Source organism: Dipodomys merriami, unplaced genomic scaffold (genome assembly GCF_024711535.1).
Source record: "Dipodomys merriami isolate MVZ:Mamm:240054 unplaced genomic scaffold, mDipMer1.0.p SCAF_6, whole genome shotgun sequence".
Lineage (NCBI taxonomy): Eukaryota > Metazoa > Chordata > Mammalia > Rodentia > Heteromyidae > Dipodomys > Dipodomys merriami.
The window spans coordinates 35895687-35913118 of record NW_027206179.1 but is presented as its reverse complement, the minus strand read 5'-3'; the positions used below and the strand labels follow the sequence as shown (position 1 = coordinate 35913118).

General features: G+C 37.0%; 1 long non-coding RNA gene and 1 other non-coding gene across 2 annotated transcripts in view; one reads left to right on the top strand and one right to left on the bottom strand.

Annotated features, from left to right (window-relative positions):
- The window catches only part of LOC138813520 (uncharacterized), a 122266-nt gene that overhangs the window by 20744 nt on the left and 84090 nt on the right, over positions 1-17432 (top strand). The gene's annotated exons all lie outside the window — the stretch shown is intronic.
- LOC138814390 (U6 spliceosomal RNA) lies at positions 6021-6127 on the bottom strand. Its single transcript, XR_011367970.1, has one exon. It is a non-coding gene; the product is annotated as a U6 spliceosomal RNA (small nuclear RNA).

Below are 17432 nucleotides of genomic sequence, written 5' to 3'. Positions count from 1 at the left end.
GCTGAGCTTTGTCAGTATCCAAGATGGAGATCTCCGGTAAGGGGGGGGAGGGTGGCCTTCCCTCCTCTGCTCCCTGAGAAGGAGTGAGGACCTTAGGCTTCTACTCATGCTGAGTCTTGGTTCCTGGGTCGTCTCTGGTCTGTGAACTGCAGGATGAAGATGTCCGCTCCTTGTCAGTTCTTGCTGGTATTGAGTAGAATGCGCTCGCCCGCTGCGTCTGGCTCCTTTGTCCCAGACTCTCTGTTTTGCAGGTATGGTGGCTAAGGCCGCTGCCGCCACTGCTGCCGCTGCAGCAGTGGCTGCTGGCAAGTGCTCAGATCTGTCTCCTTGCCTGGATTTTCCCTTTCTGGCCTAACTCTCTGTCCTGTGATGGCACACTTGGTGTGATTCTCTGGCTTAGGACTGTTCACTGGAACTCTAAAACTGCTTTCTATGCTTGAGCTTGTTTAGCCTCTAGCTTCTCCTCCGCCATCTTCCTGGACCTCACAGTCTATTTTATTTGGTCCTTCACTTCTTTGGTTAAGTTAATTCCTAGGTTCTTTATTTTTTGTGGGGCTATTGCAAATGGAGTTGCTTTCCTAATTTTAGCCACATTTTTCTCATTGTTGTCATACAGTAAAGTCATTAATTTTTGAGGATTAATTTTATAACCTGCTACTTTGCCAAAGTTTTGAATCAGCTTGAGTAATTTGGGAGTGGAGTCCAAAGGATTCTTTAAATACAAGATCTTGTTATCTGCAAAGAGGGAGAGTTTTACTTCTTCTTTCCCTATTTGGATCCCCTTTATGTCTGCATCTTGTCTTATTGCTGTAGCTAGACATTCTAATACTAGATTGAAGAGAACTGGAGAGAGTGGACATCCTGTCTCATTCCTGAGTTAAGAGGAAATGGCTTTAGTTTTTCACCATTAAGTATAATGCTGGCTGTAGGTTTGTCATATACAGCCTTTATTGTATTGAGGAATGTTCCATGGATTCCTAATTTTTCCAGAACCTTCATCATAAAGGGTTGTTTGATCTTTTCAAATACTTTTTCTGCATCTATTGAGATAACCATTTGGTTCTTATCCTTGCTACTGTTGATGTGATGAATAATATTAATTGATTTGCGTATATTGAACCAGCTTTGCATTCCTGAAATGAATCCTGTTTGATCGTGGTGTATGATTTTTTTGATGAATTGTTGAAGTCCATTGGCCAAAATTTTTTTTTAATTCAATTTTATTTTATTTGAGAACATACTGTACAGAGAGGTTACAATTACATTGGCAGGATAATGCATACATTTCTTACCAAGCAATGCAGCCTCCTCCTTTGTTTACCCTTCACCTCCCTTCCCAGCCTCCCCCCTCCCCCCCACCCAATCATACCCCCCTCCCCCCCACACCAACATTGTAAAGCTTGCTTTGACATGACATTTTGTAATTCTCCTTGTTGCAACAGGTCCACCTGAATCCTTAAACGACTTGTTTGTCCCCATCTCCTCCACATGTTATACTGACATCAAATAAAGTGAAAGCGGGGGTTACACTGTGGGGGAGGGACATACAAAGCAACAAAGAAATAATCTTATAAATGCGTTAGAAACACATGCATGAAAGAAACGAAAACATTAAAATACATATTTAAGGGTTCGTTTTCCTAACATCACATTATCTGACCTTTTCCGCTTGACTCATACCTATACTAGATATTGCAAATAAGGGAAACCATGGGACCTATGTTTCTTTGGGCCTGGCTTACTTCACTTAATATAATTTTTTCCAAGCCTTTCCATTTCCTAACAAATGGGGAAATGTCATTCTTTCTGATGGAGGCATAGAATTCCATTGTGTATATATACCACATTTTCTTGATCCATTCATCTACTGAGGGGCATCTGGGTTGGTTCCATATCTTAGCTATGGTAAATAATGCTGCAATAAACATAGTTGTGCTGGTAGCTTTAGTGTGGTCTTGTTTGTATACATTTGGGTAAATGCCCAAAAGTGGGATTGCTGGATCATAGGGGAGATCTATGTGAAGTCTTTTGAGGAACCTCCATACTGCTTTCCAAAGTGGTTGAACAAGTTTACATTCCCACCAACAATGAAGTAAAGTTCCTTTCTGTCCACATCCCCTCCAGCATCTGTTGTTGTTAGAGTTCTTGATTTTTGCTGTTCTAACTGGAGTGAGGTGATATCTCAATGTTGTTTTGATTTGCATTTCTTTTATGGCTAGGGATGTTGAACATTTCTTCATGTGTCTATTGGCCATCCTTCTTTCTTCTTCAGAGAAGCTTCTCTTTAAGTCTTTCGCCCACTTATTTATTGGGCAGTTGTTTCTTTGAGGATTTGTTGTTGGGTGGTTTAATTTTTTGAGTTCCAAGTATATTTTAGATATGAGACCCTTGTCCGTTGTATGGCTAGTAAAGATCTTCTCCCAATCGGTGGGCTTTCTATTGATCTTGCCAGCTATGTCATTTGCCCTGCAGAAGCTCTGCAACTTTATGCAATCCCATTTGTCCAACCTTTCTTTGATTTGTTGTGCTTCCGGGTCTCTATTCAGAACATTTCGGCCTGAGCCAAGGAGACCTAGGGTTTCTCCTATTCCATCCTGTAATGTTTTCAGAGTGTCTGCTTTGAGTTCAAGATCTTTGATCCATTTGGAGTTGATACTGGTGCAGGGTGATATATAAGGATCTAGCTTTCGTTTTCTACATGTAGTTAACCAATTTTGCCAGCACCATTTACTGAAGAGGCTGTCTTTCTTCCATTCTATTGTTTTAGCTTCCTTATCGAAGATTAGATGGCTATAGGTCTGTAGGTTCGTTTCTGGGTTTTCAATTCTATTCCATTGGTCCTGAGGTCTGTTCTTATGCCAATACCAAGCTGTTTTGATTACTATGGCTTTATAGTAGAGTTTGAAATTTGGTATTGATATTCCTCCAGCAGTGTTCTTTCCATTGAGAAGTGTTTTTGCTATTCGGGGTCTTTTATTGTTCCATATGAATTTTTGGATTGCCTCTTCTATTTCCTTGAAGAATGAGGGTGGAATTTTGATAGGTATTGCGTTGAATTTGTAGATAGCCTTGGGAAGTATTGCCATTTTCACGATGTTAATCTTGCCAATCCAGGAGCATGGGAGGTTTTGCTATTTTTTAAGTTCGGTGTTGATTTCCTTTTTCAAGATTTTAAAGTTTTCATCATAGAGGTCCTTCACTTCTTTAGTTAAGTTAATTCCTAGGTATTTTATTTTTTATGGGGCTATTACAAATGGAGTTGCTTTCCTAATTTCAGCCACACTTTTCTCATTGTTGGCATACAGAAAAGCCATTGATTTTTGGGGGTTAATTTTATAACCTACTACTTTGCCAAAGTTTTGAATCGGCTTGAGTACTTTGGGAGTGGAGTCTATGGGATTCTTTAAATACAAGATCATGTCATCTGCAAAGAGGGAGAGTTTTATTTCTTCTTTCCCTATTTGGATCCCCTTTATGTCTGCATCTTGTCTTATTGCTGTAGCTAGGCATTCTAATACTAGATTGAAGAGAAGTGGAGAGAGTGGGCATCCTTGTCTTGTTCCTGAGTTAAGAGGAACTTTAGTTTTTCACCATTGAGTATAATGCTGGCTGTAGGTTTGTCATATACAGCCTTTATTGTATTGAGGAATGTTCCATGGATTCCTAATTTTTCCAAAACCTTCATCATAAAGGGGTGTTGGATCTTGTCGAATGCTTTTTCTGTGTCTATTGAGATAACCATGTGGTTCTTGTTCTTGCTCCTGTTGATGTTATGAATAATATTAATTGATTTGCGTATATTGAACCAGCTTTGCATCCCTGAAATGAATCCTGTTTGATCGTGGTGTATGATTTTTTGGATGGATTGTTGAAGTCGATTGACCAAAATTTTGTTGAGAAGTTTTGCATCAATGTTCATCAAAGAAATGGGTCTATAGTTCTCTTTCTTTGATGAGTCCCTGCCCGGTTTTGGGATGAGGGTTATGATGGCTTCATAGAATGTGTTCGGTAGTGAGTTTTCTCTTTCAATTTCGTTGAAGAGTTGGAGGAGAATTGGTGTGAGCTCTGCTTTGAAGGCATTGGCCAAAATTTTGTTGAGAAGTTTTTTCATCGATGTTCATCAAAGAAATGAGTCTATAGTTCTCTTTCTTTGATGAGTCCCTGCCTGGTTTTGGGATGAGGGTTAAGATGGCTTCATCAAAAGAGTTCGGTAGTGAACTTTCTCTTTCAATTTCATTGAAGAGTTGGAGGAGTATTGGTGTGAGCTCTGCCTTGAAGGCCTTGTAGAATTCCGCTGTAAATCCATCTGGTTCTGGGCTTTTCTTAGATGGGAAGTCTTTTATTGCTGTTTCTATTTCAATGCTTGATATGGGCCTGTTAAGATGGTTTAATTCATCTTGGTTTAGTTTCAGCATGTTGATATTTGCTAGGAAAAGGTCCATTTCTGCCAAGTTCTCAAACTTATTAGCATGAAGGTTTGAAAAGTATTCCCTTATAATGTACTGAATCTTGGTTGTTTCTTTGGTGATATTTCCATTCTCATCTCTGAGTTTATTTATTTGAGTTTGTTCTCTTTTTCTGAGAAGATTTGCTAAGGGGTCTGTCAATTTTGTTAATTTTTTCAAAGAACCAACTCTTTGTTTTGTTGATTCTTTCTATGGTTTTTTTGTATTCTAATTCATTTAATTCTGATTTAATTTTAATTATTTCCATCTACTGGATTGAGGTTTATCTTGCTGCTCTTTTTCAAGGTGGTTCAGATGTCTCATCAAATTGTTGGCTTCAGATCTCTCCAATTTGTTGATGTAGGAACTCAGAGATATAAACTTGCCTCTGAGTACTGCCTTAGCTGTGTCCTAGAGGAGCTGGTAATTTCTGTGTTCATTTTTGTTGAACATCATGAACCTTTGAATTTCATTTCTAATCTCTTCCATGACTCACTGGTGATTCAACAGTGTGTTGCTCTGCCTCTATGTGTTACCAGACTTTCTTTGGTGACTTTTGGTGTTGAGTTCTAATTTTATTCCCTTGTGGTTTGAGAGAATGCAAAGTATAACTTCAATGTCTGTGAATTTGAACAAGTTTGCTTTGTGACCTAAAATGTGGTCTATTTTAGAAAATGTTCCCTGTGCTGCTCAGAAAAAAAGTGTATTCTGATGCTGCTGGGTGAAAATATTCGGTAAATGTCTGTTAAATCTAATTGATCTATGGAGTTGTTTAGGTCTGCGGTTTCTTTGTTGAGTTTTTGCCGAGTTGATCTATCTAGTGGGGATAGTGGTGTGTTAAAGTCCCCAACAATTAATGTCTTTGGATCTATATGAGATCTGAGAGAAAGTAATGTTTCTTGGATAAATTTGGGTGCCCCGTTGTTTGGCAAATAGAGATTTACAATTGTAATATCCTCCTGAAGGAGAGATCCCTTAATTAGTATGTAGCAACCTTCTTTATCTCTTCTCACTAATTTTAATTTGAAATCTATTTTATCTGATTAGGATTGCAACTCCTGCCTGTTTATGGGGGCTGTTTGCTTGGTAAATTTTTTTCCAGCCTTTCACTTTCAAAATGTGTTTGTTTTTATGGGCAAGGTGTGACTCCTGAAGGCATCAGATAGAACGATCTTGCTTTTTAATCAAACTAGACAGTCTATGTCGCTTAATTGGAGAGTTAAGTCCATTAATGTTGAGAGATAGAACTGAGAGGTATTTGGGAGTTCCTGCCATTTAATCCACCTTCTTGGGGGCTACAGCTACTGGGTTCTTCCTATGGTTCTTGGATTCTCAGTTTGGGTGTGTTTTCTTGGCCTTTATTGTGGTCTTGTTGGTTTTCTATATGTAGGACATCTTTAAATATCTTTTGTAGGGTTGGTTTGGTGGAGATATATTGTTTCAGTTTTTCTTTGCTATGGAAGGTTTTCATTTGGCCTTCGGTTATGCAGGAGAGTTTAGGTGGGTACAGTATTCTTGGTTGATAGTTGTTTGATTTTAGGGCATGGCATACATCATTCCAGGCTCTTCTTGCTTAAAAATATGGAACATTTCATGAATTTGGCTGTCATCCTTGTGCAGGGGCCATGCTAATCTTCTCTGTATTGTTCCAATTTTAGTATATGTGCTGCTGAAGTGAGCACCCAAAAGGATATTTCTATTTTAGAAAAAAGTTCCAGAGACTGTTCAGAAGAATATGTATCATGTTCCTAAAGGAAAAATACTCTATAAATGCTTTTTAATTTCATTTTTCAATGGTACTATTTAATCCTAAAATTTCTTTGTTGATTTATTTGAATGACCTATTTGTGACTGTGGGCTAGTAAAATCTCATACAATTGTTATGTTGTGGTCCATTCATAGTAGTAAGTCCAGAAGTGTTCAATTAATGAATTTTGTGTATATCTTTGTATATCTCTATTTGTCTATCTATATCTCTGTATATCTATCTATATATCTATATATACAAATATGTGTATATGTATACAAATACACATACACTTAAACATATAATACATAAATATATATGTGTGTATATATAAACAACTTATAAACAATATAATTTCCTTTTAATGGTATCATTCCTCTTATTAATATGTAGTGAACTTCTTTGTCTTTTCTGGATAATTTTAGTTCTTCTACTGTGAGTAGCATTCTTTATGTATCTTGTGTAGTAGTCATGAATTCCTTTGGCTTTTGTTTATCATGGAAGGTTTTTATTTCTCCATCAATTCAGGGTTTGAATTATGTGTTTCCATCCCCTTCTTGTATTTAGTGCCTATTAATATTCCTTATTCTGTATGCCTAGTGTTTTTACTATAGTGTACGTTGGCGTATTTCTTCTCTTGTCTTGCCTCTTTGGAGTTCTGTAAGCCTGTATTACATGGATCCCAGTCCCAAGGGTGGGAAAATTTTCTGCCATTATTTTGTTGGATAGGTTTTCAATGCCTTAATTTTTAAAATTATTTTTTCATTCATCCCCATTATTCATATTCTTGGTCTTTTGAGGGGATAATGGAAGTCTTATGTTCTAATTGTTTTTCAGTGTCTTTGTTTGATCTAATTCCTCTGTTTTATCTTCAACCTCTGATATCCTGTTTTCAACTCCCTCTATCTTATTACCCTTACTACCAGGCTTTCCACTGAGGTTTTTTTGTTGATGTTGTTTTAGTATGAGCTAATGAGCTTTTTATTTCCCAGATTTTGATTTGATTTGTTTTCAGTATTTCCTTCTCTTAATTCCTCTCTCAAATCCTATATTGCCTTTTTAATTAATTCAGATGTTTGTTCAGATCCTCTTGGAATATTTAAAAATATCAGTTCCTTTATTTCACTAACCAATCTTGCCATTATTTTATTGAGCCCATTATTTGGTCTTTCTTCCTCTATCCTCTCATTTGGATATAATTTGATTTAGATATGGGTGAGAAGATTCTCTCTTTGGACAACTAAAAGCTAGAGAACAGGGCTGGGAAGGTGGCTCAGTGGTAGAGTGCTTGCCTAGCATGCATGAAGCCCTGGGTTTGATTCCTCAGTACCATATACACAGAAAAAGCCAGAAGTGTCTCTGTGGCTCAGAGTGGTAGAGTGCTAGCTTTGAGCAAAAGAAGCTCAGGGACACTCATCAATTGATGGGCATCTGGGTTGGTTCCATATCTTAGGTATGGTAAATAATGTTGCAATATGCTGGTAGCTTTAGTATGGTCTTGTTTAGGATCATTTGGGTAAATGCCCAAAAGTGGGATTGCTGGGTCATAGGGGAGCTCTATGTGGAGTCTTTTGAGGAACCTCCAAATTACTTTCCAAAATAGTTGAACAAGTTTACACTCCTATCAACAATGCAGTAGGATTCCCTTCTGTCCACATCCTCTCCAGCATCTGTTGTTATTAGAGTTCTTGATTTTTGCCATTCTAACTGGGGTGAGGTGGTATCTCATTGTTGCTTTGATTTGCCTTTCTATTATGGTTAGGGAGGTTGAGCATTTCTTCATGTGTCTATTGGCCATCCTTCTTCCCTCTTCAGAGAAGTCAGAAAGAATGGAATTGCCCCATTTGTTAGGAATGGAAAGACTTGGAAAAAATTATATTAAGTGAAGTAAGCCAGGCCCAAAGAAACATAGGTCCCATGGTTTCCCTTATTTGAAATAACTAGTATATGCCTGAGACAAGCAGAAATGGTCAGATAAATTGATGTTAGGTGAAATGAAACACAAGATAACGACTCAAAAGGTTTTTCTTTCTTGCTATTGTTTCTAACACATTTATAAGATGATTTTTTTGTTGCTTTGTATGTCCCTCCCCCACACTGTATTTGATGTTGGTATAATTTGTGGAGGGGAAGGGAAAAAACAAATCATTTAAATAGGGATACAGGTGGACCCATTGCAACAATGAGATGTATAAGACGTTATGTTGAAAAATGAACTTTACAACTTTGTTGGGGGTGGTAGGGGGATGGGAGGTCAGAGATGGTAAGGGGAAACAAAGGAGGAGGCAACAATGCTTGATAAGAAAGGTACTCATTACCTTGCTCATGTAAGTGTAACCCCTCTGTATGGCATTTTCACAATAAGGAGACTTAATAATAATAAAATAAAGAAGCTCAGGGTTAGCACCCAGGCTCTGATTTCAAGCCCTAGAACTGGCAAAAAAACTAGAGAACAATGGAAATGTTCTCTGTCTACTAATAAAATCATTTGTGGGTGCGGGGGGAAATATTTAAGAATGTTCCAATATGTTTTGAGTAAAGGGCTGTGGACGTATGTACAAATGTGCATCATTCATAGGTATTTTAGTGTCCTTGACATTACTGTGTATACCTTCCTAGGATCCTACATCTAAACAGTAGTATTTTGTGTATTTACTCATTATAATACCTTGGACATTATTTTAATGATTCAGGCAACATGTAACAAAACCTGGGAGAAATAAGAAGTCATTAAAACTTTAGTCCACATAGCACCATGGATAGACACCTGACTTATAAATAGAAACTTCAATAGCACTACCCTTGTTTGGTGATATAAGTTCTTCTCTAAAGCAAATTTTAGTTTAATAGATAATAATATGCCCAGGAATCAAATAGGTTAAGTAAACTGATTGTGGATTAAGATAGTCACGTATTATCCTTAGCTGCTAATAAATTGTTGAGTTGAACAGAAAATAAGCAATATGGTTAGAATGCAATGGAACTGAAAAAAACATTATGTCTTCATGTTTTGATCTGTAACATCGATTCTTTTCATTTAATAACAGTTATTAGTTTCATTACGTGTTTGAAGAATCATGTCTCTGGGAAGTTAGGATTCTGAGTACAATATGTCAAAATGCTGGTTGCTGTTCAGTCTTCTATTGACTGATGTGGTTGTCATTCAGTAAGAGAGGGTGGGTCTTCAAACAATGGTCACACTTATGCCTTCAGGGTCACAAAGTATCTTTTGTAGTGATACCGAAAATGGAATGCCTCCAGTTTTGAAGCAGCTGGGTGGGTATTTGCCTGCTGGCGTCTTATGTAGATTGTTTGCTCATGCTACAGGCTTGGTTTTTGCTTTTTTGTTTTGGACAAATGAATGGTCATCTGATGAAGTCTGTCTGGGATCGAGGTGGCCTCTCCTTCTTCCCCTCTGATGGCTGTGAGTATTGTGAACAGTGTTTTTCTGTTTCCACAGCCCCTACTCGCTTGTCTCTGTGATACTGAGGCCTTCAGGTGGTTGACTGGTTTCTACTGTAAGCTTACACACTGGGAAGCTCTGTCTGAAGCCAAAAGTCCACCCATGTGCTGCAAAGATGATATTTCCTTGTCCTGTTGGCAATCTGGTCTCTGGCTAGGTGCTTCACAGATCATGTTCTTCTTTTCCCAAGCACCCAATCATGTATCTCTGAAAAACTGGTGGCCTTGGGTGGATGGTTGTTTGCTAATGAGATCTGATATTTTGTACAGGTCTTTCTGAAGCAAAAAGACTGTCCATAAGATGGTGAATCCCTGCTTTTCTCTGAGTTATGGGAAGGAAAATCCTGTCCTGCTATGGAAATCACTTCTTCACCAATACTGAGCTTTAATGTTTGCAGGAGGCATGCATTTATCTCATGCTAGGTCCCGAGTTATATTTTAGGTGCTTCCTGGCTTACTTTGCAGAGGTGAATGCAAGCTCTTGGTCTCCCCAGCAGGAAAGACAGGGCTGGGCTGGGAGCTATTTGCGATTCCTTTGTGGTCTAGATTCTATTCTGTCCCACATATCACATTAAAAAAAAATATATGTATATATACATATATATCACGTTTTTAAAGTTATAGAGAGCTAAAACAAAACAAAGCAAAGAACAGCAAGGAAGTCAGAGTGTGACAAAAGGAAGAAAAGCGATAAAATACTTTGCTCTAATTTGACATGCTGAGCTTAGCCAAATTTATACTAAGAATAGCTTTCAAGTGTTCATTGCTCATAACTAATAATCATTACCATTAACATCTTATGCAGTCAAGACTGCTTTTATTTATTGAATAACAATGAAAGAAATAATTGAATAGCAATTTGGTGTAAAGATTTCAGTGACAGTATGTACATGTGACATACATATATGTGCATATATATTCACACCACATATATTTGTTTTAGCTCTCTATAACTTTAAAAAAGTATATATATTTTTATGTTTCTGTATAGCCTTGTTACATTCAGATTCTCTTAACAAGTAGTATTTACTATCTAGTGGAGATATTAAGGTCTATGAAGAAAGGATTACATTTTGCTCTTGCATGCACTTGACCTTTTGAGAGCCTGTCATTTGGAAAGACTCTTAGCTCTTAGCAATACTGACAGCCTGTTTTGTAGCCGACTTCTAGGAGATGTAGCAAATCATTAGCTCTAGTTGACCTCTGATATTTCCTTTAATCATGCACTGTTATTGCCCGTTAGTTGTAGGGAATTTATTTCTACTTTGGACTCCTGCTCTACCCAGTCCTATTTACACAGCCATGCTTAAAATGAGAAGAAGCTATGATTATTTCTGCTACATTTTAGAATTACCTTGATAATTTCTGAACATAATCAATTAGTGTAAACTATACCACTGTGATTGAGCTGAGACCAGGAGGATTGTACTTTGAGGCCAGACTAGACAAAGAATAATTTCATTAACACAGTACTTTTTTTTTTTAATTTAATTTTATTTTATTTGAGAACATACTGTACAGAGGGGTTACAATTACATTGGCAGGATAATGCATACATTTCTTACCAAGCATTGCAGCCTCCTCCTTTGTTTACCCTTCACCTCCCTTTCCAGCCTCCCCACTCCCCCCCACCCAATCATACCCCCCTCCCCCCCCCCACACCAACATTGTAAAGCTTGCTTTGACATGACATTTTGTAATTCTCCTTGTTGCAACAGGTCCACCTGAATCCTTAAACGACTTGTTTGTCCCCATCTCCTCCACATGTTATACTGACATCAAATAAAGTGAAAGCGGGGGTTACACTGTGGGGGAGGGACATACAAAGCAACAAAGAAATAATCTTATAAATGCGTTAGAAACACATGCATGAAAGAAACGAAAACATTAAAATACATATTTAAGGGTTCATTTTCCTAACATCACATTATCTGACCTTTTCCGCTTGACTCATACCTATACTAGATATTGCAAATAAGGGAAACCATGGGACCTATGTTTCTTTGGGCCTGGCTTACTTCACTTAATATAATTTTTTCCAAGCCTTTCCATTTCCTAACAAATGGGGAAATGTCATTCTTTCTGATGGAGGCATAGAATTCCATTGTGCATATATACCACATTTTCTTGATCCATTCATCTACTGAGGGGCATCTGGGTTGGTTCCATATCTTAGCTATGGTAAATAATGCTGCAATAAACATAGTTGTGCTGGTAGCTTTAGTGTGGTCTTGTTTGTATACATTTGGGTAAATGCCCAAAAGTGGGATTGCTGGATCATAGGGGAGATCTATGTGAAGTCTTTTGAGGAACCTCCATACTGCTTTCCAAAGTGGTTGAACAAGTTTACATTCCCACCAACAATGAAGTAAGATTCCTTTCTGTCCACATCCCCTCCAGCATCTGTTGTTGTTAGAGTTCTTGATTTTTGCTGTTCTAACTGGAGTGAGGTGATATCTCAATGTTGTTTTGATTTGCATTTCTTTTATGGCTAGGGATGTTGAACATTTCTTCATGGGTCTATTGGCCATCCTTCTTTCTTCTTCAGAGAAGCTTCTCTTTAAGTCTTTCACCCACTTATTTATTGGGCAGTTGTTTCTTTGAGGATTTGTTGTTGGGTGGTTTAATTTTTTGAGTTCCAAGTATATTTTAGATATGAGACCCTTGTCCGTTGTATGGCTAGTAAAGATCTTCTCCCAATCGGTGGGCTTTCTATTGATCTTGCTAGCTATGTCATTTGCCCTGCAGAAGCTCTGCAACCTTATGCAATCCCATTTGTCCAACCTTTCTTTGATTTGTTGTGCTTCCGGGTCTCTATTCAGAAAATTTCGGCCTGAGCCAAGGAGACCTAGGGTTTCTCCTATTCCATCCTGTAATGTTTTCAGAGTGTCTGCTTTGAGTTTAAGGTCTTTGATCCATTTGGAGTTGATTCTGGTGCAGGGTGATATATAAGGATCTAGCTTTAGTTTTCTACATGTAGTTAACCAATTTTGCCAGCACCATTTACTGAAGAGGCTGTCTTTCTTCCATTCTATTGTTTTAGCTTCCTTATCGAAGATTAGATGGCTTAGGTCTGTAGGTTCATTTCTGGGTTTTCAATTCTATTCCATTGGTCCTGAGGTCTGTTCTTATGCCAATACCAAGCTGTTTTGATTACTATGGCTTTATAGTAGAGTTTGAAATTTGGTATTGATATTCCTCCAGCAGTGTTCTTTCCGTTGAGAAGTGTTTTTGCTATTCGGGGTCTTTTATTGTTCCATATGAATTTTTGGATTGCCTCTTCTATTTCCTTGAAGAATGAGGGTGGAATTTTGATAGGTATTGCGTTGAATTTGTAGATAGCCTTGGGAAGTATTGCCATTTTCACGATGTTAATCTTGCCAATCCAGGAGCATGGGAGGTTTTGCCATTTTTTAAGTTCGGTGTTGATTTCCTTTTTCAAGATTTTAAAGTTTTCATCATAGAGGTCCTTCACTTCTTTAGTTAAGTTAATTCCTAGGTATTTTATTTTTTATGGGGCTATTACAAATGGAGTTGCTTTCCTAATTTCAGCCACACTTTTCTCATTGTTGGCATACAGAAAAGCCATTGATTTTGGGGGGTTAATTTTATAACCTGCTACTTTGCCAAAGTTTTGAATCAGCTTGAGTACTTTGGGAGTGGAGTCTATGGGATTCTTTAAATACAAGATCATGTCATCTGCAAAGAGGGAGAGTTTTATTTCTTCTTTCCCTATTTGGATCCCCTTTATGTCTGCATCTTGTCTTATTGCTGTAGCTAGGCATTCTAATACTAGATTGAAGAGAAGTGGAGAGATAACACAGTACTTTTTGATCAATATTTGGGTACACTGGCATGCCCTGGTTATTCCACGCTCTTTGGGATGCTAAGATATGGAAGATCATGGTTCCAAGCCAGCTTAGGAAGAAATCTGTTAGACTTTGTCACAGTGGGAAAAAATCATTATGATAGAGTATTCTCCACATCCCAGATATAGTGGACAAAGTAACACAAAAGGGTCAAGAGCTGGACACACAGCAGAAAGGAAGTAAGACCCTATCTCAAAAATAACCAGCGCAGAAAATGGCTAGTCTCATGGACTAGTGGTTTAGTGCCTGTCTAGTGAGTATGAAGCCTTGAGTTCAAAACTCCAGTACTGCCAAAAGGAAAAGAGGTTTGAAGAATTTCTTCTGTCTTTGTAAACAATCTGCTTTTACGTCTTTATGGAGTTCTGCATTTTCTAATATTTAAAATGATTTATGTGGTAAATTTATTATTTGTGACTGGCTCTAACTAACAAAAAGATTATGGAAATAGTATAAAATACTGAGGTAGCTTCTGCACACCTCAATAATATACAAAACAATAGCAATATATAAAAAGTTTCCTATATCATGCTTTTCTTGCTGTCATTCTTCAAACTGACGGTGGTCCTAAATTTGGGGTCGATGATTATTATGTTTTCTAAAAAAATGTTACCATATGCAGATATATCCATAAATAAAGTGTGTGTGTGTGTGTGTGTGTGTGTGTGTGTGTGTGTGTGTGTGTGTGTGTGTGTGTGTGTGTGTGTGTGTGTGTGTGTGTGTGTTTGTGTGCCAGTCCTGGGACTTGAATTCAATGCCTAGGTACTGTCCCTGAGCTTTTATGCTCAAGGCTAGTACAGTTCCACTTCAGACTTTTTTTGGTGATTGATGGGAGATAAGAGTCTAACAAACTTCCCTACTTGGACTGGCTTCTGACCATGAACATCAGATCTCAGTCTCCTCTGTAGCTAAGATTGTAGGTATGAGCCACTGGTATCTGGCTGCTTTTGCTTTTTATAAATAATCATAAATATACCTAGCAATTAATTTTAAAAAATCATTGAAATAGTCAAGTCAATTCTTTAACAATTTAGCAAATTATATAAAAACACTTTTAAATGTTGAACTAATGCTTTACATTTTAAATGAACTTACTTGCTTTAGGATGCATGTATGTGTTATTAGATATACAATATTATTCGATTTGTTTTGCTTATATTTTGTTTAGAATTTTTATTTCAATTTTTAATAACTTAGCTGAGTCCCATTTTTTCCTCGTCTAGGGTTCTTATCTTTTCCCCCAACTGAAGTTTTATTAGCTGCCTTACTAATAAAACAGAAAGTGACCTCAGTTTTTCTCTTTTCTCGAACAATTCATATTTGTTGGGAGCACAAAGGCCTTTTATTCCATGGAAAATTATATTCCTGGACAAGTATTTCATTAGGAATGACTATTTTGAGTCATATTGTCTATAATCAATACCATATAAGGAATAGCACTTCAGGTTTAGTATTTTACAATGTTCTTCAAAGACAGACTTATAGACCCCTAAAATATTAAGTCAGGTTTTTGTTTTGTCCTATGTCCTTTTTTATGATTGTTCAAGTGCCATGTATGATCTTAATGCAGCTGGGTACACATCTAGTTCCATGGCTAATGAATGAATCATCCTGGGCACGTGGCACACATCTGTAACAGGTCCGCTACTATTATTTCAGTCAGAAATTCAAGCTCAGATTGGCAGTAAAGCAAGATCCTTGTCTCAGAAAATCAACAAGAACAAATACAACTGCCATCTTTATCTCTGAGTGTATGAGTTATACTTTATTATTCTTCATATGTATAGCAGATTGTCTTACTCTGGTTATAGCATTCATATACTATTTATACAATAATTGTTTAAGAAATAAAAAATCAAAAGAAATACTTGGTTAGAAAAACTTTCTGGAAAATACAGCTTGTGATTAAAAATGAAAGAATTTATTTATATAGTAACACATTTTGTTCTTCAATCATAAAATTACCTATTTTTGTATTTCTGGTCCTCAATCACTGTCACTCTGATTATGAATAAAGAATATGAAGCAGAAAAAAGTAAAGTTCAACTAGAGTTTCATGAATAAATAATCCAGTAAACAAAAACAGGAAAAAAGAATGCGGATAAAATTTTGGTATTTTTCTTAACATACCTTTGAATTGCCTTATTAAAAAGTGTCAACCAGTGGAGAGATAAGCAAGAACTGAACCTAATATTTGTTGTGGAACACTTTAATTATATCTCAGAAATCAAGACTTGTTTTTATAATTAGTAGGGACCTGTGAGCATTTTTGAAATTCCTGTGGTGTTCACATCTTGTTATTTTCTGATTTTGTGTCAGTGAAAAGTCTGAAATTGTCTACTGTGGAAAATTGACTCAGTTGCTGTCAATCTTCTGAATTTTTGATTCTTATTTTCAGATACACATACTCAGGTACATAATCCACTAACAAGGGACCAAATGAAAGTCTTCCTTGTATGTGTTTTTAGGACATATTTTTGTCCCCAAACTGTGTTTTTTTTTATGGTTCTTTGGGAGACAGAACAGAATAGAAAGCCTAGGAAACAACCTGAATATAAAACTATACCTAACTTTCATATTTTAGTAGATCCTAAGGAATGTAGCAAGTACAGATTATAAAACCATAGTACTGACTCTTCCTTGAAAAATAAAATTGATAATTATTCCCAGAAGATTCCAGGAAAGAAAAATAATGGAGAAGAGGTGAGAGAATGTGTTGCTGAATGCTCATCTTTATCAAAGGCTCCAGATAAGAGAGAAAATAATGTTAGAATACTTTAATTCATTGTAATACCGTATATTAATACAAACATTTGTATCTCATTTCATAATCTACATATGTATTTCTCATTGTTCATTTCTTGATCAAGTTAACCATCCCATGGAAACATGAGAATTTTTTTTTGTCTTTCTCTTTCAGTACTGGGGATAGAACCCAGGATATTGCACTTGTAACCGTGGCAAGAGTTTTGCCACTGAGGTACATCCCAGACCAAGAATTTAAGCAGATGAAAAGTAGTCCCATTTTGCATATGACTCTTGATGGGGAGGTGTGTGTCCAGTCATCTTCCTGTGATCTCCAGGGCAGACAGTCTCATTATTGCAGGTCAGGCATTTGTCAAGGGAGCTGCAATGCACTACAAAATAGCTCTAGATAATTTTAATTTTAAACATACTTAAGGAGTCTGATAGACTATCTTAAGTTTTTAAATAACAATGTATGATTATAATTATATCATGAGGAATCTGTTCACTAAGGATGATCATGATTTGGAGTTAGAAGTTTATGTTTCTAATCTTAACTTATTCTTTAATTGATCAAACCAATTGATTAAATTCTTTGTTTCTTATTTCACCACCTATAAAACAAGGGGTTTGGTTAAGGTTGGTGGTTCTCACTTGGGGTTGAAGTGCTCTCCTGGAGATGTGCTAAGAATCACAAGTTAGAAGTGTGTGTGTGTGTGTTTGTGTGTGTGTGTGTGTGTGTGTGTGTGTGTTTGTGTGTTGGTTCTGGGGCTTGAAGTCAGGGCCTAGGTACTGCACCTGAGCTTTTATGCTCAAGGCAAGCACTCTACCTCTTGAGCTACAGCTCTATTTTCAGCTTTTTTGGTAGTTAATTGAAGATAAGACTCTCATGCACTTTCCTGCCTTGGTTGGTTTTGAACCATGATCCTAAAATCTAAGCTTCCTAAGTAGCTAGTATAATAGGCATGAGACACTGACGCCCAGCAATTAGGCGTGTTTCTTCTTTTCTTTTAAAATATATTTTATTGTTATCTTAAAGGTGGTGTACAGAGGGGTTACAGTTACAGCAGTCAGGTAACGAGTACACTTCTTTGGAACTATGACACCCCTTCCTTCATGGTCTTCTAGCTTTTCGCTCCCATCCCTACCCACAAGGTGTATAGTTCA